A 21,488-nucleotide genomic window follows, 5' to 3' on the forward strand; every position below is an offset into this window, starting at 1 on the left:
TCTGCTAATCTCAAACTTCCAATCCATCCCTCCCCCACCCAGCCCCCTTGGCAACCACAAGTCTGTTCTCTATGTCTGTGAGTCTGTTTCTGTTTCATAGATAAGTTCATTTGTGTCATATTTTAGATTCCACATATAAGTGATATCATATGGTACGTCTAGCTCTATGTAATTTTTTTTGTCTACCTCAGCAAAAGAGAGACCTTTTTTTAAAACATGGACAATCTTGAGTTTGACTTGGGAATTAAATCTGTCTCTGTCTTTCTGTGTGTCTCTCTGTCTCATACACACAGATACACACACACACGCACACACACACACACACGCACACACATCTCACAATTTCATTCTGCTTGTTTGACCCTGACTCAGTTCAGCTTCCTTTCAGTATCCTTGAACCTGGCTCAGGTGGCAGAAGTGAGAAAGAGCTGAGTCACCAAAGATAAAGTATAATTCAAGTAATCCATGTATAAATCTTAAAGATTTAGCTGTACATTAAGTTGTTACCAGGCCTAAAGACTCAGACTTTGAGAAAAGAGTTTGACTTGCTATAGTTTGGGTCATTCAAAGAATGAAAAATGGTATAATAGCATTTTATTACTAAGGATGGGGTGCATAAATCTTTTTTTTGCTGTAAGCGGGCCTCTCACTGTTGTAGCCTCTCCCGTTGCGGAGCACAGGCTCCGGACGCGCAGGCTCAGTGGCCATGGCTCACGGGCCCAGCCGCTCCGCGGCACGTGGGATCTTCCCGGACCGGGGCACGAACCCGTGTCCCCTGCACCGACAGGCGGACTCCCAACCACTGCGCCACCAGGGAAGCCCAATCTTTTTAAGAAAACACAGATATGGAAATTTTAGAGGAAAATTTCCTTATGTATCACTGAAATCAGAAATAAATGTGGTCCTGGTTAAAGCATAGACATATCAAAACTCTTTCTTATATGTGCCCTAGTTCTCTAAAGAGAAAATGCCTGATATCAAGAAGCAAGGATGGTGAGAGTAGTCTTTGGGGTTGTTTAATTTAGAAAGAAGCCTGGACAATAGCCAATAAATTTTTTGGCTTTAAATAAGACCCTGGTGACATGTTTCGTTTTGATTTCTGAGATTAATTAATTATGGGAAATATCTTAGAATTTATTTAAAGGGTCACATGGGAAAACATCCACTAGTAGAGGGGTTTGGTCTGAGATTGAGGAGTTCCAAGATAGGATGACTGGCATGTGCAAAACCACTAAGAAACAAATAACAGCTAATGTTCTGGTTATCCAAACTAGAAAAGAGAGATTATTTTTGATACCATTGTAGAGATGGTTAGAACCTTTACAAGCTTTTTTGGGAAAGAACTTGGTGTACAGTGAGAATGGGAAACTTTTCTGAATTGTTCAGCATTTTGTCTCAAGTGCCTAGCACAATGCTTGGCATATATATATATATATACACACACACACGTATATATATTTTATATATAATAAAACAATGGATTGCCTGATCAAACCTTCAAATGGAAGAGTGCAAATTCAAGAGCAGCTTCAAATTCTGATAAATGGAAGATTAATAAAAAGGTTCAATGAAGAAAGAAATACAGATCATTTTACTGGATTGGAAATGATTTTAGCAATTTAGGTTCCTTAAACATTTGCCAAGATTATGGCAAAAAGGACTGCAAAAATAAGAGCAGCAGAAACGTCAGACTCTAACCACAACACTTCTGTTGAACTTTGAAATGCAAAGGTGAAGATTTATTTTGGGTCTCTCCTCTATCTATATCTGAGAAGAATTCCACATATTTCATTTGCTTTTCAATTTTTGTTGTAAACTACAGACTATTTGAGAGATTTTTCTACCATGAAATATACTCCAAAAAATGTGTTTTTTAAAAAAGGAAGAATATAAAATCCAAGCAAAAGATCTCATCTAGAGACCTCAGTTTTAGCTTGTCTTCTCCTCAATCCTCTTTCCTCATTAGTCTGAGGTTTTCTGCAAAGATAATAAAAATATGACAAAGTCACATGTCTAGTCACATAGTTATTCTTCTTTCTCAACTTCCCTCTTTATCTCATGCCTCTCCTGCACTGGAATTCTTTTACAACTTCTGATTATTTTTAAACATTTGTACTAATAGTTCATCCCCCAAAGTTTTATTAATAGTTTGTTCCATATATTAGTTACTTCTGTCAAAGAAAACCCTTTAGCCATCATTTAATTCTTTTTATTTTACTACCAAATGTCCCTTGCTTAATCTGCCTGTAACTCCAGTCTGCAGCTTTCCACATACATTGCTTCACATTTTCCTATGAAAAAGATCATTTTTTTTAGAATTGCCATTCTATAAATGTTATTTTTCTTACAAAAAATTCTGCCGAAGCTAAGTTCACCCCCACCAAGAGCATCTGTTTAGGTAAACAAATCCTCAAATACACAATGTTTTCTGTTTGGTACAATTAGCAATTTTGAGGAAAATAATTAATCAAGTAACTTTTAAAACTTGTAAATAGCTATAGTTTAATTCAAAATCATCAAGTTTTCAGTTAAGCACTGAGTTATATTCTGCAATATCTATTCTTCCATGTAAAAACTGTTCAGTATAATAAAACTCTGAACAAATACCTTATTACTAATAATTACTATCCCACAAATTCTATCATATTCATGCCAAGAATAAAACTTTCACTTTTGTGTATAGCAGTAAGTGGAAAAGTGGGCTTTAATTCTTTTCTCTAATTTAGGAAGACTATTTATTCAGTAGCTACATTTTTTTGGCGCTGCATGGGGATACAGGTGCAGTTCCTTTCTAGATTTCACATTGTCTGGAATGTTCCATGTCTTGATCCAAAATATACTTTATGTTCCACAAATGAGAGGAAGAGCTTGGGGGCCTGGATTATTTTTACAAAAGTAATTTTGTAATTTGTAAAAAGCGATTTACTTTAGAAAACTCAGTGTTTTACATATTTTATTCACATTTTCATGATCAATGGGATACTCTTCCACCTCTTTCTCCATACTGGGCTAAATATAAAAGTAATACATGAATTTCTGAAAAGTTCAGAAAATGTCAGGAAAAGAAAAATCACCAGTATTCCATACCCCAGAGATAAGACCATTTAACAATTTGGGGTATTTGTCTTCAGGTTATTAGTCGATTTTAAATTTTATGAAAGTTTTGCATCTGCTTTTTAAATAATATATTGCATGCCCTTTATTTACAACTTTCTAAGATGGGAAAACAGTTTTATTAGCTACTATTTCTCCTCAAAAAAGTCCTGGAGGACTTCCCTTGTGGCGCAGTGGTTGAGAGTCCGCCTGCCGATGCAGGGGACACGGGTTCATGCCCCGGTCCGGGAAGATTCCCACATGCCGCGGAGCGGCTGGGCCCGTGAGCCATGGCCGCTGAGCCTGCGTGTCCGGAGCCTGTGCTCCGCAACGGGAGAGGCCACAACAGTGAGAGGCCCGCGTACCGAAAGAAAAATAAATAAATAAAAGTCCTGGATTTAATTATGTGAAATGGGGAGGAGGGTTCAGAAATAAAAATATCTGTTGTGACCTAACAGAGGGAAGACCACCAAAGGGAGTTAGCCTAAAGACAACATATGCAAATTGATGAGCCCTAAATACATAAACACAGAGCTTACAGTGCTTTGAATCCCTGCAGATGGAAGTTGCTTAAATAAATTTCACTCTGTGAGCCCTTCTAATCCTTTCCAGTTTGGGGTTTGTTTTTGTTTTTGTCTGAACAGTTACTTATGAGCTTGGAAGTGTTCAGTAAAGTATTAGGTTATAAGAAATGTTCTTTGGTATCAGTATCCTGGGTTTAAATAATGAGTGATAATTATTAAATATTTTCCAAATAACTTTTTAGTTTGAATAAATCATGGCAAATAAATTCTTTCCCTCAAAATATAGTAACCAAGTAATAGTGATCAAAGTCCAAGATATTTTATCCTATGATGTGTTTAGGTTCATAAGCTATTTATTATGTTTCAATATTTAACTAATCATTTCTGAAGACAAACATTTACTTCCTTTCAAACTTGAATGAACAAACATGAAGTCTTGTTTAAGATTTAAATTGGGTGACCTGAAGCTTGTTATTTCTTTCTAAGACAGTACATTTAGGGTGGGTGCTGAGCTAACTTGTTTATGACTTCCATTGGCATGCAAAATAGAATGTTTGGGGGTTTGTTTAGTTTGGTTTTTGACAATCAATTCCCTGCACTGATGGTCTGGTCTTAGAATTTTTCATCACAATTTTCAAACTTCGAGTTATTAAAATGACAGCACGTGTCACCCTTGCTCTTTTTGTTCACTAAACATTAGCTAATCCTTTAAACTGGAAATTTTTTGCAAAGATCCAGAAACACAGACAAGGGGACTATCTGTTGCCAAATATGATGGGATACATTGTAATCATATTTTCATAAGTAACTTATAAATCTGTACTGCAATTTCCTAATACATATTACTTGATTTCTCAGGCAATTAGCTTCAGAAATTACATTCTCTCCCACAATGCAAAAAAATAATGTCACAAAGGTGAATTCTAAGATACATATTGACAATAAAGGGCCGTAAGCACACAGTGGGCAAAAGTCCTAGCAAACTTGAAAAATATTTAACTGAACAATAATGGAGCAATGCCAAATGCTAAAAGTCACCAGAGATAATTTTAATTGTTGTAGATATAATGGTGTTCAATGACAGCTGTTTGGGAACAAAAAGGTTATTTCCTGCAAATTTCAGTAAGTTTTCTCCTAAAATAAACTCTCATTGATTGTTAAAATTACCAATTGTCCTTAATGGCAAATGGACACCCAAATTGGCTAACTTTGAATATGGAGTCACTGCTACATGTTGATTTGTAAACACTATCTGGAGGAAAAATTAAAAAGACATAATGTAGCCCAGTGTTATTTCTCCCTATGGAGATATTACAGGACTCTTATGTAAGAGAAGTAGTTGAAAAAAATATCTAAAGCAAAAAGCACTTACGAACTGAATGTTGCAACTTTCCCAGTAAACACAGCTTCCTCTCTCCTTTCCCCTTGTCTTTTTTTGGAAATGACAAGAATAAGCTTTTTGAAAAACTGAATTTTGCTAAATTATAAATTAAAAATAGTAATTATTTAACAAAAGAGATTTAACATATTAGTCAATAAAAATGTATTTTGTGAGCTGGCCTAACAGTACTAGAATAAGCTACTTTAGATGCTGTGCTTATTTATACAAGTCTATTTCTGAGTTTATTTGACGTGAGGTTATAATTTTATACACTATACTTAATGGTCCAATGCTACTTTTGTCTTTATAAATTTTTAAAGTTTAACATCTACTTGAGTAAAAGTAATGTGGGGAAATACAAGGAGGGCACAGTTCTTTTTCTTAAATTTAGAGATATAGTCATTCAGTTCATTTATTATTAATTCATTTTATTTTGCTTCAATAGTTTTTCTAATTAAGGAAATGAATATGTATTCATTATTTTTTTAATTGGAAAGTTCAGAAAGAGATAAAGAATAACAATCACCTTGAACGCATCCCACTACCCAGCCATAACCACTGTTAAAACATACACTTATTTTTCTCTAGGCATTTTTCTATACATGTGTATGTAAATATTTTTTTAAACAAGATGTATGTAGCATTTTGGGTTTTTATTTTAAAGATTTTAGTTATCAGTTTAACAATGATGAGAAAAGAACTGAAAATTTTAAAAAGAACCCCCATTGTCCTTAGGTACCATTAGAATTACCATTATTATTAGATATTTAAGAATTTTTTTCTTTTATTTCATTCTGTTTCTGCATCGTGGGATCCACAGCATTCAATTATAGCTTATTATGGCTTGTTATGTAGTATTCTAGTATATTCTACTTAAGTATTCCTTTCAAGAATACTTTGTTTTGAACAAAATACTTATGTGTGGTCTTATATATCAAAATAATGCATTAAATCTATGTTCTTAAAAGATGGAAAAGTTAAGAGGAAATTCCTATGAGGTTTAGTTTTCTCAAACATGAAATTAAACATGGAAGTAATTGAATATAATCACTAATGTTTGCCAATCAAAAGTTTTAGAACTTAGGCATTTTGTTTCACTCTCTTAAGATACATTTTAAAATGTATTTTACATTGAATTTAAACAGAATAGATCCGTATGTTCTGACACGAAAGGCCTTATTGAGTAAAAAATTCACAGAACAATGCATTTCAAATAATTTTCGCTAAACAACTATAAAAGTGTGTGTGCTAAAGTCCATATGTACTTCTATATTTATGAAAATGCAAAAAATGCCTCAATCTGGGAAGGGAAGTGGAAGTGGGGAGGAAGTAAGAGGGAACTTTTACAGTTTATTCTAGATATTTCTGTATTCCCTTCAACAAAAATCCTGCATTACTGCTGTAATTATTTTTAAATGGAAGAAATTAGAGTGACCTAACATCCTTTCACCATTTATACTGGCCCTTCAGTGCTCTGAATTCTAGTCACTTCCGTAACCAGCTAATCTCTCCTAAGAAAGTTGAAAGCTCCTAGAGGAGATACATGCATGGTACTTTGCATTTTCCCCACAGCCCTGGCACTAGCGCCTTGCACAGGAAGTCCTAGTGTGCCTGTCTTGAATGTATAAAATAATGACCTAGACTATGGTTTTTAAAATTTTTATTTTATATTGGAGTATAGTTGATTAAAAATGTTGTGTTAGTTTCAGGTGTACAGCAGAGTGATTCAGTTATACATATACATGTATCTGTTCTCTTTCAAATTCTTTTCCCGTTTAGGTGATTACAGAGTATTGAACAGAGTTCCCTGTGCTAAGCAGTAGGCCCTTGTGGGTTATCTATTTTAAATACAGCAGTGCGTACATGTAAATCGCAAACTCCCAATCTATCCTTCCCCCACCACCATTCCCGCCTGGTAACCATAAGTTCATTCTCTAAGATTTAGAAGCCACCAGCGCAGCAAAACTAGGATCTTTTGGAGAGGAGTCTACCAAGAGCTCTGGTGGGTCTCGGTAGGCAATTCACTGTAAGTCCTTTGTAAACTGAACACATTGAATTTTATTGCCCTTTCTAGTATAATTACTAGAAGCTCAGTTTAAATAAAGTTTAACCACACATGGCATATTTTTTTTGAAAATAAGATCTGGGAGAAATGAAAGTAGTGAATTCTAGTACCACAGCAGGATCACCTAGGAGCTCTACAACGGGCACCAATTTTTCTGTTACGAAAGAAAGAACTCTGGGCATTCCACAGGAGCACAGGAGCTGATGGCAGGAAATAAGATGCTAGATTTTATAGTGTGAACATAGGAAGGAAGGTGTAAATGGGGCCTATCCCTGACTGTTAGTATTGATCTTAAACCTAGATAGATAGGGCCGAGTTTGATATAGTGACTACAGTTGCGAATTGTAGTGAAATAAGAAATTCAGTCTACTTCATCATGAATTATATTAATTATATTAATGGATTCCAAAGTGAGAAAAATCTGGATGGACACTTACTGCAGGTGATTTCTTTCATAAAACATACTGATATAGTACCAAATAGCTTCAGTTATTCAAGCTGAGAGCCTCTTTCCAGATATGTTTGTTTGTTTGTTTGTTTTCCCCAGATCTGTTCTGATCTAGCCACAGAAATAGAAGTCTGGCTAGAAATGCATCAACCCCTTCATTCTGGAGACTTCCGTGTCTTTCTTTTCACTAGCTCTTTCTCCTCAGCTTCTCATCATGTGCAAACCTCTGTCATCTTAAAAAACAGAAATAAAAACCACCTTGTTTAGACTCAGCTTCTCCTTTGTAAAATCAACCCTCTTCCCTTCACAGACATCTCAAAAGAGCTGTCTACATTCATTATATCCACTTTTTCACCACCACTGGTAACCAGCAGTAGCTGAGAGGCTAGACCCCGGAGTTAGGTAGAGCTATCTTTCATCTGTTGCAGGCTAGTTGTATGACTCTGGTCAAGGCCTTTCAGTGCCTCCATTTACTCATCTGTAATATGAGGATGATGCATTAATACCTCAGAGAGCTGTGGTGAAGGTTAAACAGCACGATACCTTACAATGCCAGGCACATAGTAGTTGCTCAGTAAATGTTCCTGACCGACACGGGCTTCTACCTCCCTCTCCTCTTTCACCCAAGTCACCAGGCCCATCTTAACTGACATCTCTGTGCCCTCTGAGTACTGTCTGCTCCTTCCTTTGATCTTCATTGTACCAGGCAGTTCTCATTTTTCTTTTTTCCACCTCACCAGCTGCTCCTTCTCAGATTCCCTCTATCCCTTACAAGCTCATGTTCTGCAGAGATTTCTCCTCAGCCTCCTCTTCTTCTTGTCCTCCCTGGCAGTCCTTTCACATCAAAGGCTTCATTGGCTAGTGTACGATGACAACTCCACATTGTATTTCCATTTGAGATTCCCTTCCAAAGTTACAGGAGTTGGGAGCCTATCGTCCATGGACATCTTCACTTGGATACCCGCCCCCACCAACAAACACCGAAAACTCAGCATGTCCCAAGCGCACCCCATCAATTGCTCAAGTTGGAGCAAATCTTTTTTTTAAAAGGTCTTGTACTCTACCTCCTAAATGTTTTTGTACAGCTGCATCATACTCATCCTTCAAGATTAAGGTCAGGTATTATATCTATGGGGAGCCTTCCCATTTACTACTCCCCTCTCCAACCTGAGTTAGATTCCTCCCCTCTCTATGTAACCCCCAGCACTATATAACACCTCTTTTATTGCACTTACCCGTTGTGTTCTAATTTTCTTTAGCTTGTCTGCCTCCTCTACAGGAGGGTGAGCTCCCTAAAAGCAGAATTTTTGTCTTTCAGCTAACACAGTGTATTTGACAGTGAACCTACACCAGCCTCCCCTCCCCCTGCCCCCGTTCAGCTTGGTTAATTCTTCTGCTATCTCAGGCACACTGTAAAACAGCCTAGAATTTAGCAAAATGATGGGGAGAAGCTCGATGACATTACAGCTTACAAAATAGTAAATCTGTTCCTACATAAGTAAGAGTTAACTATATACTAAAGTTCAAGGGAGCCTTGCCAAGTCAATAAATTACTTGGTGTTTACTGAATACCAACTGTTTTCCCCATATACTGAATATGTTTACTATTTCCATTGCTTACATTTCTTACTGAGGGTAATTGAAATTTTTTTTTTTTATTTTCGTAAGATGGAAGAGATTCTTTCGGTAAGAAATCATCTTAAATGATGGCCCTCAAATACTTGAAGAGGTAATTCTATCTTGATTGGGACTTGGACTCTGTAATTCACATGACAGAGAAAACATTAAAAATCTGGCCTCATATTTGAGTTCTAACACAATTTTCAGTTTATTACTACTGACCTGTTCATTATAGCAATGGTTCCCAAATTTTAATGTGCATAAGAAGTACACCTGTGTCAGGGAAGGAGAGAAAGAACCAAGACCTGGAATGATGATGAGAATTTGGCATTATTTGAAATCTTTCCACTTTTAAAAAAATTAATTAATTAATTTATTTTTGGCTGCGTTGGGTCTTCATTGCTGCCTGTGGGCTTTCTCCACTTGCAGTGAGCAGGGGCTACTCTTAGTTGCGGTGTGCAGGCTTCTTATTGCAGTGGCTTCTCTTGTTGCGGAGCACGAGTTCTGGGTGCGCGGGCTTCAGTAGTTGTGGCACGTGGGCTCAGTAGTTGTGGCTCGCGGGCTCTAGAGCGCAGGCTCAGTAGTTGTGGTGCACAGGCTTAGTTGCTCTGCCGCATATGGGATCTTCCCGGACCAGGGCTTGAACCCATGTCCCCTGCATTGTCAGGCAGCTTCTTAACCACTGCACCACCAGGCAAGTCCTGAAATCTTTACACTTTTTTTTAAGAAAATTTTGTTCACATACAATTTGTGTAGATAAAAATAAAACTTAAAATATCATCCACGAGCTCAACCAGGTGAAATCTTGGATTCCACCTTTTTAGGATTGGAAACAAACAAAGAAGCACAAAACAGAAACATTAAGTGTTTGATGCGCAGCCAGATTTGAGAACCACTGGTTATCTATTTTCTATATGGAAACACTTTGAGTAATCATGGAAGTTAGCAGTAAATACTCTTTCATAAACAAACAAACTGGCAAAGTAGATAAAAAATTGCTGACGAAAATTAGCAGCTACAAATACTTAGCACTAAAATAATTGTTAGTTTGCCAGAGTTGTGGGATTTATTTTAGAAGTAGTCACTAATTATATCACATTTTTTACATCAGCTTCTCTTCTTTCTCTAATGGTAGAATTAAGGACCTATTAAATTCTATGGTTATTTGTCAGAGTGTCTAATCTTTAGGTATCACAAATAAACAAAATTGCTCTTATTCATTGATTCATTTACTGATATTTATTGAGTACATACTATATGCCAAGCACATAAGTACTTTGCATGTAAAGTACCAGGATTTGGGGGTTCTTCCTGTTTGGAATAGAACGTTATTTTGAACATAATAATAATTCAATAAATGTGTGTTGACTCACTGATTAAATTTAGTGTAGAAAATACTATTATTTGAGCTCTTTTGAAATCTATACAAGAATGCCGTCAGAAAAGTTGCATTGTTAGAACAAGTAAGTATCAGGAAATCCTCTTAGTAGTGGTGGTGTCAAACATAAAAACTGTATTGGAGGACCATAATGTAAAGTTGAACAATACACCAATTCCTTTTTAAACAAAAAAGGCAAGTTTAAAGGAACTGTATGACAACATTTAAACTAGAAATGTACTTCTTAAGCTTAATCAGATAAGTTTCAACCCAATGTGCAAAGAGAGGGCCAAAGAGTGTTCTCGTCTGGAAAATAATCCACTATAGTATTAGAGTAAAATGAAGTGCTTGACTTTTTTTTTTTTAATTTTATCAATTTTTTTATTGAAGTATAGTTGATTTACAATGTTGTATTAATTTCTGCTGTACAGCAAAGTGATTTGGTTACACACATATATATACATTCTTTTAAAAATACTTTTCCATTATGATTTATCATAGGATATTGAATATAGATTTCTGTGCTATACAGTAGGACATTGTTGTTTATCCATTTTATATATAAAAGCTTACATCTGCTAATCCCAACCTCCCACTGCAACCCTCCCCCAACCCCCTCCCCCTTGGCAACCACAGGTCTGTTCTCTATGTCTGAGAGTCTGTTTCTGTTTCATAGATAGGTTCATTTGTGCCATATTTTAGATTCCACATATAAGTGATATCGTATGGTATTTGTCTTTCTTTTTCTGACTTATGAAGTGCTTGACTTTTAACCCAAGATAGCAAACTAAGCACATATATTTACCAACTGTCCCTACTCCAAAAGCCCAGGTAAATGGTTAAGGCCACTGTTAGTCTATAAGTCACCTTTGTGTGAATTAGAAGAAAGACACCTCTTCTTTCAGGTAGAATGAGTGCATGGCTAGGACTTCAGACCCTCTTTGTCCACTTGGCTAGCCCTTCGGGGCAGAGTTATAACCTGCACAGCAGTCTGCTTCAGCCCTGGAATGAGAGAATGACAAAATGAGGTAGGTGGCTGGAGAAAAGAAAAAAACATGCTGGTTGTTATTTGGTAAGGGAAGGATATAAATAATTATCGTTTTCTCCATTTTTTAGTTGAGATATAATCCACATACTGTAAAAATTCACCCTTTTAAATGTACAATTCAGTAGGTTTTAGTATATTTAACAAAGTTGTGCAACTGTCAGCACTGTCTAACAGGAACATTTCATCACCCCCCAAAGAAACTGTACTCATTAATAATCATTCCCGATTTTCTCCCCACAACCCCAATCCCCTGGCAACTTCTAATCATCTTTCTGTCACTATGGATTTGCCTATTCTGGACGTTTCATATAAATGGAACCATACAATATGAGGTCTTCTGTGACTGACTTTTCACTTAGCGTAATGCTTTTGAGGCTTATACTTGTTGTAGTATTATCAGCACATCATTCCTTTTACTGGCTTAATAATATTCCATTGTATAGACAGACCACATTCTGTTTATGCATTCATCAATGGATAGACGTTTGGATGGTTTCCACCTTTTGGCTACTATGAACAGTACTCCTACGAACATTGGTACACAAGTGGCTTGACTTTTTACAAGAAGCTTATATCACTTCTATAACTTTTTAAATAATTAAAAAGAAAAAAGTCACAATTTACATAAAAGTCCAAGGCTGTGATTTCTTTTTTTTTTTTGCTGTATGCGGGCCTCTCACTGTGTTGCGGAGCACAGGCTCCGGACGCGCAGGCTCAGCGGCCATGGCTCACGGGACCAGAGGCTCTGCGGCATGTGGGATCTTCCCGGACCGGGGCACGAACCCGTGTCCCCTGCATCAGCAGGCGGACTCTCAACCACTGCGCCACCAGGGAAGTCCCTGTGATTTCTTTTTATTTTCTATTTTGTTTTTCCTCTTAAATTTAAGTATCCTTCCATTATTTGGTTGTACTGACTTTTGTTGCCCCTATATTACAATTGTTATTAATTTTGTGGTTTGTAAATGTTTTATTTGTTTTATACAACATTGCCTCTTTAAACATGCTACATGATACATAGATTTAAAAATTGGGGGTGGGGGGAATGTCTAGTGATATTTTAGGATTAAATATAATAATTGAAAAATTATAGTGAGACTTTTGTTCTGTAGAACCAGACTAAACTTTGCCCTAAATGCTAATAATTTGATTTCTGTCATTAATAAATTATGCAAATCATCTAGGTCACTGCAATTCCGTTTGGCAGGAAAACAGTTAAAGACGTCAACTAAATTTATCTTTTTAAAGCCCTGTACATGGAAGAATCAACTTCTTACTACCACAGGAATAAAATAATTTTTTAAAAATTCTGCATCCTAGGTGAAGGAATGCAGAAATTGACCTAAAAGAATTGATCTACTGAAATTTTACTGTGCGAATAAATGGATAATTATAGGAGATCAAAATCAGAAAAATACTTTGGGGAGGAAAAAATATCCATGTATCATGTTACAGTGGTAGGAAGAGTGGCTGCCAGACATAATGTCAATAAGCAAAGCCCTTCGGTAAAGCATACACATCTCCCAACTCTCTCCGTACCTCCTCCCACTAGTGTACAAAAGTTTCTAAACATATAAATACAATTCATGATCAACCTACCCGTTACTTATTTAAAACGCAGTAAAAACGCAAAACAGAAGGAAGAAGTCTACGCCGGCCCAAAGTGTCATCCCCAGAAAAATGCTCCTTTAGGTGTCAGTGCCAGGGCTGGCCAGCTAGAGACTGGTGAGAGAGCTGTGGGGATGGCCAGGGCAGCAAGAAGTCTGTTGCTATCTTAGTTCGCATCCTTATACCTTAAGGCATTTCAGAAGTAGGCACCTGCGTTCCTGAAGACCTCTTCTGTAAAAAGCAATAAAGGAAATTATATTACTGGAATATCACCGTGGAAACAGAATAGCTGAAATCATTCTAATAGAAAGCCCAGTTCCTCAGTCTTCTGCTCAAACTTCCCTGTCCTCAGTCTGCTCAAAAGAGAAATTGTGTATCAATAGTAGCAGTTCCTTGTATCAAGAGCAAAGTTGGCACATGGGTCCAAATATTCAAAATAAAATTATGTTCATAAAAACAGAAAGGCTTGTGGCTATGTAAGTAAGGCTCAGGTCAGTAGCTGAGCCTGAGAATTTACATAAACGATATTCGTCAACTTTGTAGACATCATGAAGGATGAAAATACAACCTCTAAAGGTGACTGAATTTATGGCATTACTATTTCTTCAATAATAAAAATGTACGCCATATGTTAGGCATACCATCAGCCAGGGCTACAACAGCAAGTAAAAAAATCTCTGCCTTACGGGCCGTATGGGAAATCTCTGTACCTTCCTCTTAATTTTGCTGTGAACCTAAGGCTGTTCTAAAATTATAAAGACTTTTAAAAAAAAATGCTGCCTTCATGGAGTTCACATTCTAGTGTGGGGAGAGAAACAGTAAATAAATAAAAGTTTAAAAATATAATTTCAGGTAGTGATAAGTGGTAGGAAGAAAAATAAAACTGTTAAGAGAATAAAGAACAATAGTGATGGAGGACCTCTTGATGAACTGACATTTGAATTATTTACTTAATAGTAGGCTTGGGTTGCAAGTTAAACACTTGGCAATCAATCATTCAACAAACATTGATTGTCCACTTATTTGGTTTCAGGCCTTGTAGGGCAACAGGTCGTGGGTGTAAAAAGATCAATAAGCCATGGCTTCTGCTGTCAAGGTGCTTACATCTTAGTAAGGGAAGATAGACACTACATGGGCACACAAGCGTTGGGGTTTTTTGTTTTTTGTTTTGGAGGTTTTGTTGCTGTTAGCAACTGAAGTACCATAACTGCCTTTCCCCGGGTCCAAGCTCCTTGCTCATTACTCAGCCTGGACACGGCATTTATGTCCTTAGGTCGCTAAACTCCGGAGTGTGCAGACGGCGGTCCTCTGAGCAGTGAACGCGTTTTACAACTCGCCCACGATAGACGTTAAGAGTTGAGAAAATTTCAGCAGAGACTTTTCTGATAAATCCAAAATCTAGGGCAAATTGCTTGAACCAACTTTTAAACAGAAGACTTAAGGACAACATTTTAAACCAGTTTGAATTTTTTATGATGAAATTCATTTGGGGGATTTACAGAATTATACAGAAGAGGGAGGCAGGTGAAGGTATAGATGAAACAGTATTAGCCATAGACTGAAGCCATAGCCATAGCCATAGGCTGAAACCGGGTTATGGGTACAGGGGGTATTCATTACACTATTCTCTCTACTTCTATATTTGTCTAATGTTTTCCATCACACAAAGGTTTTGTTTTGTTTTTTGTTTTTGTTTTAGTTTTATGTGACAAAGCCTAGGACCCATAAGTTCACATGCATACCATGAGAAAACCATTCTCATACAGATATCTGGGGTTCATAGCTATTTCAAAATCTACTTATTTGACTAGTGACTTTTTACTTACAAGAAAGAGAATAGCATATCCATGTAGATTGATGACTAAATATGACACATATATGAAAAAAACCCCTCAATATAGCATCCAAACTGTGTTTTAATACATTAGTGAGTAACTTTCAGAAAAAAAAATATTCTCATTGCTTTCACATAGTTGATAAACAACATTTATTGAGTTCCTACTAGGAACCTGACTTGGCATTTTCTCATGTTATCTCACTGATGAGATTATGAGAATATATTTCCATTTTATAGATGAGAGAACTAAGCCTAAGAGAGGGTGAGTCTCCTGCTCAAGGTCACAATAAGCAGAGATAAAAATCAGGGCTCTTTCCATTCTATCAGTGCTTAATTAAAACCAAACTCTTGAAAAGAAAAGACAGATAGAAGGTAGGACAATTTTCCTGAACTGAAAACTCTGGCAGGCATTCTCTTCTTCCTAATAGCTACCTCCTACCTCTTGATACTTACAAGCCAATCTGATATGCAAAATTTCTGAGGGAAAAAGTGAAGAAAAACTGATAAAGCAGGGCAAAAACCTCTTTTTTAAATTTCCTGAATATCAAAAGTATTTTTGAACCTTTAAAAGATATTTTCAAACCATTAAAACTTTAAATAGTCTAATTCAAAACTATTGAAATTACCAAATGGAATTTCCTTGGAATTAGATATTATTATTAATTTCATAGGTGCTTACAGATTATGAGAAATAAAATATTTTGAAAATAGGAGTCATCTTATTCAATATTAAAGAAAAGCATATTACTGAAGAAATGGCCTTAAAATTATGTCTCTTTCAGTTCTTTCAAATTATCTAAAAGAAAGCTCTAAATTGGGGTATTAAGAGAAAATCAAATATGAATTGGCGTATATCTTCCATGTTTTTTATTTTGAACCAATACATAGCTGTATCATATCATAACCTAATGATTTGTATATAATCAAGTATTTATTAAAATATTCCAGCAAAATTTTTTTTTTTTATAGGCAGCCACTCAAAACAGAAAGAGAATGTAAGTTAAGCAGAGATGTATAGTGAAAGGATCAGGCAATTGGAAATCAGAAGAAATGGGTTACAAGTCTGGCTTTGGTACTTAAGACCTTATAAAAATGGGCAAGTCATTTGGTGAAGGGCAAGATAAGACAGAAAAGCAAGAGTAGGAGAAAAGGACCTTAGTAAAATTCAAAGTACAATTGGGAGATTGCAGGTAAAATTTCATAACTAGACTTAAAAATCGTATGTGGGAACACAACAGAGTCATTCACAAAGTAGATGTGTGTGTGTGTGTGTGTGTGTGCGCACGCGCACTTAACCTGTCCAACATGTTGAACTGGCTATCATATTTTTTTTAATTTTAAATTAAGAGCATCTAAATCTCCTGAGAATTTATGGTGTCTAGAGACTGAGAAATGGTATCTCAGTTAGAGGAGCAAATGTCAGAGCCATGACTGCGCACAGCTGCTGTAAATAAGTGACCCTCCCCCAGCCCCCACTGGATGACTGGAAATACAGCACATTAATTTTCCTAAACTCAATCTGGTAAATGGTTACATGTCATTCACTATTGATGCCAATGCTGTTTTGCCGAATGCCTTGAAAATAAAATTTTTGTCATGATTTAAAATGTTTCCCTTTAAAAATAATATACCAGTGTTTAAAAATACCTGCGGTCCATCAGTAGGGCTAGTTTAAGTATAGTTGGAGTAAACTGGGAATCAATTCAGTTAAGGCCAACTCCCACTACTAGACCTGTACTTCCTTCCCAGTATAATAAACAGAGTATGCAATTATGAACCTGGGAACAAAGTTCCCCTAGTTGGAAGAAAAGCAAATATGTCTGCAAATCTCAAATGAGATTAACAGCTGAGCATTAACTGCAGAAAAATAAGTGCCTCAGGACCAAACCTCAATATTTGGAAGAAGCCCTTGTGGTTGGGGAAAAGTGAACCAAGGCACAATCTTTCATCTCTAGAAGCTAAATGTGGATGGAACTGCATGTGTGCACTGTTGCAGGGTGGAGACCATGTGCTATTTATCATATTGTCCCCAGGACTTAGCAGAGGGCCTGGCACAAAATAAGCACTCAGTAAATGTTTGTGGAATGAAAGAATTCTGCATTATAGTTTATACAGTGTTTCTCCAGCTTTTGAAAATGCGGCCCCACAGTAAGAAATACGTTTTACACCAACTCCTGGTACATACAAATACATACACACGCACACACATAACACAAAAGTTATGAAGCAACACTTTAAGGGAAGAATTCTGATAGTTTCTGTTCTCTTGTGTTCTGTATTATTTGACTTATAAAAAAAATTGGTTATGACCCAGTAAACTGATTTCATAATCCACTAATAAATCAAGACCAGTAGTTTAAAAAATAGATTTATGCTATTTCTATTTCTACTGCTTAACTTCTTACATTTTTAGGCTTTACTAACTATAGATCACTTTTTAAAATGACAATTTTTATTGTTAGTTAGTTTACACTGTTGTGTTAGTTTCAAGTGGATAGCAAAGTGACTCGGTTATACATTTATATGTTCTTTTTCAGATTCTTTTCCATTATAGGTTATTACAAGATATTGAGTATAGTTCCCTGTGCTATATAGTAGGTCCTTGTTGTTTACCTATTTTATATATAGTAGAAAATCGCTTTTTTTTTTAATCTGGAAGAAAGTTTAGAAACTATTCAGATCAACTCTAAAATGTTGTACCAGTTATAAGCTCACTGTGGTGAGATTCCACTTAGTCAATATTGTTGAATTATGAGTATTTCTCCACGAAAAGCAGATTGGCCCTACCTCACACCATACACAAAATTTAACTCAAAGTAGATCATAGACCTAAATGTAAGAGCTAGACCTATAAATTTGTGGCCACCAGAGGTGGGAGGAGGGAGAATTAAAGGAGGGTGGTCAAAAGGTACAAACTTCCAGTTATAAAATAATTTAGTACTAGAGATGATAGATATTCACTAAACTTATTGTGATAATCATTTCATGATGCATGTAAGTCAGATCATTTATACGGTACACCTTAAAGTTATACAGTGCTGTATGTCAATTATATCTCAATAAAACTGGAAGAAAAATAACTTAGTACTAGAGATGTAATAAACAACATGATAACTATGGTTAACACTGCTGTATGATATATAGGAAAGGCGTTAAGGATTAAAGCCTAAGAGTTTTCATCACAAGGAGAAAAAATGTTTTTCTTTTCTTTTTATTGTATCTATAAGAGATGATGAATGTTAACTAAACGTATTGTGGTAATCATTTCACAATTTATGTAAATCAAACCATCATGCTGTACACTTTAAACTTATACAGTGATATATGTCAATTATTTCTCAATAAAAGTGGAGGAGAAAACTCTGTCAAACTAAAAATCATTGGATTGTACATTTAAAGTGTACGGTATTTAGGGACTTCCCTGGCTGCCAATGCAGGGGACATGGGTTTGAGCCCTGGTCTGGGAAAATACCACATGCCGTGGAGCAGCTAAAGCCGTGCGCCACAACTACTGAGCCTGCGCTCTAGAGCCCGCGAGCCACAGCTACTGAGCCCACGCACCTGGAGCGCGAGCTCCGCAACGAGAAGCCACCGCAATGAGAGTCTCACGCATTGCAAGAAAGAGTGGCACCTGCTCACCGCAACTAGAGAAAGCCCACGCGCAGCAATGAAGACCCAACATGGCCAAAAATAAACAAATAAATAAATAAATAATTTTTTTTTTAAAAAAGAAGAAGTGGGATGCATGCAGCACTTCTATGCTGGAGTGTAGAATGCTGAGCGGTGTCAATCTGACTACCTAAATGGCAGGCAAGGAAATGGTGTTTTTCAGTGATAAATAAAATGGTCCTCTTTGAAGTCCCTATTCAGCTGTGGCTCTTAACTTCCTATTTTATGGGACAGGTGGAGGGCATGAATCTATTGAATTAAGCTCTGAACCTTCTCCGAGGTGATAACCATCCTCATAATGTTTTACTTTAAACTGCAAACAAGGACCCTAGAGGAAAAAGAACAAGCCATCCCCAACCAATTAAGACGCTAAAGGACTGGAGCAAGTAATCCTGGGCAAGTAATTGATAAGCTTCTTAAAATCACAGCTTTTATGCACCTTTGCTCCCCAAGGACGGCCAGGCCCAGAACAGGATGTTCAGTAAATGGTACTGGAAAAAGGTAAGGAAAGTCAGGCCTCAAGTCCAGAAGACTAGGGGGCTTTCTGGCTGGGCATCTATCAACCCCCTTTGGACGGGTCACGATAAAGGGAGCGGCAGGAAACGAAGCTGCCCAGAGTCCATCTGGTCCATGCACGAGGAAGCTCGACCCCAAACTGCTCCTCAAACTGCAAACTTAAGATTCCCATGCCCCGCGTCCTGCCCCAGCCCCGCACCATGTGTCCGGGTCCCTCAGCGTAAAAAACACTGCTGAAGAAGTTTAAAAATTGTCAGAGGTTAATGAATACTTCAAATTTTTGCAATTAAAACTTTGTCGCTCTAAGTGAATAATGAATACCAGTGGGAAGTACAAATGCGAAAGCGGGGGGAGCAGAAAGTGTGCAGCGCCATTGCGTACGGGATAAAAACCAGGTGCTCCTAAATATGCTCTTCCTTTTTTTTTTTTTTTTTTTTTAAGAATGTCATCGAAAAGAACTTGAGGAAAAGAACAAGACAAAACAAAACACCCGCAGACCACTGCGAAGGCGAGACCCGCGGGCCTGGAGAGGGAGGGCAGCTCCGGAACTCCACACCTCGGCTCTCCCCGACGTGACCGTGGGCATCTTCCTGGGCTCCGGCCGGTCCCTCCTCAGGGAAAATGGGACCATTTCTGGGTCGCCTCCCAGCGGCGGCTGTGAGGAACAAGCAAGGCCGGGCGCAGAGTAGGGGCTCCAGGGAAGGTGGGCGCGGCGAGCAGGAGTCCTACTGTGCGCGGGGCGGCGGCGCCCCGGCCGCTCCCCTCCCCCTCGAACGCCCCCCCGCCGCCCGCCCCGCGCCCCCGCCCCCGCCCGCCCCCGGCCCGGCCTGGCTCAGCGGCTGCAGGCGGGGCCGACCGCACTCGGAGCCCGAGCCGGAGCCGCCGCCGCCGCCGCCGCCTAGGGCGCTGGGTCGGCCACCGGGACACCGCAGCGGACCGCCAGGCCACCGCCGCAGGTCAGGGTCGGGCTGCCAGGGGCGGTCGGGGCAGCGGCGCCGGGCGAGGGCCCGTGGACGGAGGGGTTCGCCGAGGGGCGCGGGGCCCCGGAGGGACCCGCGCTGAGGCGCGCTCCGGGGAGCAGGGGCCGACGGGCTCTCGGACGGAGGGGCCCCGGGCGGACGGGTCGTGGTCCGAGGGCACCGGGGCTGACAGGTCCCGGCCGAGGGTCGCGCCCTGAGGAGACGTCCCGGCGCAGGGCTAATACACAGGCGGCGGAGGGCACGGGCTGCGCGCGGGGCGCGCGGGGGAGAGCGGCGGTCCGCACCGGCGACGCTAGCCCGTGCGCTCCGCGCGGCCGTGACGGGCCCTTCGGCGCGCGCCTGACCGGGGGTCTGAGAGAACCTGGGTCTCCGAGCCCCGGCGAAAGTGCGCAGGGTCCGAGAGCTGCTCCCGGGGTACTTCGGGGCCGGGCACGGGATCCCGTGCGGGTGCGTCCCGCGGCGACGGAGTCCGGCTCCAGCACCCAGACAGTGACCATTGCGGGGTCGTGGTGCCAGTTAAGTTAGGGGCGCACTTGGGAGTCACCCAGCCTAGGTGCCCTTAAGCACTTTGCTGGCGGTGAGCCGAGTGGAAGGGCCGGGGATGGGGGCTGGCTTGCCGGAGGGCAGGGGATGGAGAGCGCGGCCCCCTCCCAGCCCCGCAGTGGTCGGGAAGATGGCCTGCCGGCGCCTTGGTTCCTCCACGTGCCAGGCTCGACTCCTGCTCTTCGGAGCCTGACTGGGGTAGGTGGAGGTAGGGCAGCTTAACCGAAGTCTCTGGTCCCTCCGTGTAAGGGGTGGAAAGTGGGTGTGTATTTGTGGTACTTTCTGTCTCGGTATTTGGGGAGGAGCCTGAGGTAAGGAGGCAGAGACTGGGAGTAACCTATCTGCTGGTTTTATATAAGGTCACTTGTTAGGTAAGGAAGGGGCCTTTACCTCTGCTGGTGATCAGAAGGCTGCGTTTCTAAATTCTTAACTCCCGTTGCTTAGGTGAGTCGGCTTCTGTAACTGCACTTTGTTGAAATGTGTTGGTGATGCGTCCCAAATTTGCAAGATGATGATCATGATGATCGTGGTGATGATATTATATCGTTACTATTTTGTTGTGTTCTTGTTTTACCGCGAGAATTTAATTCACTTGGGTCTGAGAATAATGGTTGGGAAAATAGTGTCAATTATTTTAAGAAGTATAAAGTAAAAAAAAAAAACTAGTCTGTCATGAAGAAGCTGAAGTTTTCTTCTTTTCCTTTCAAAATTGGGGTCAAAATGTAAAATTAATTTGTATAGATCATCGTCTGAAAACAAAACCAGGCAAGATGGCTGAGTT

The 21,488-nt window shown here is 39.1% G+C and overlaps 1 protein-coding gene across 3 annotated transcripts in view; it reads left to right on the forward strand.

Annotated features, from left to right (window-relative positions):
* The window catches only part of PPARG (peroxisome proliferator activated receptor gamma), a 174,710-nt gene that overhangs the window by 24,315 nt on the left and 128,907 nt on the right, over window positions 1-21,488 (forward strand). For 2 of the 3 annotated variants that reach the window (XM_089919740.1, XM_022562768.2), the window contains one exon: window positions 19,626-20,140. The gene's annotated coding sequence lies outside the window, so the exon portion shown is untranslated. Of the gene's footprint in view, window positions 1-19,625; window positions 20,141-20,418; window positions 21,152-21,488 lie in introns of those variants that run through there. The other variant, XM_022562767.3, reaches the window with a different exon arrangement.

The sequence above is a fragment of the Delphinapterus leucas genome, chromosome 10, assembly GCF_059928025.1.
Source record: "Delphinapterus leucas isolate spDelLeu-1000000601 "Yukka" chromosome 10, BTC_Dleu_Yukka2, whole genome shotgun sequence".
NCBI lineage: Eukaryota > Metazoa > Chordata > Mammalia > Artiodactyla > Monodontidae > Delphinapterus > Delphinapterus leucas.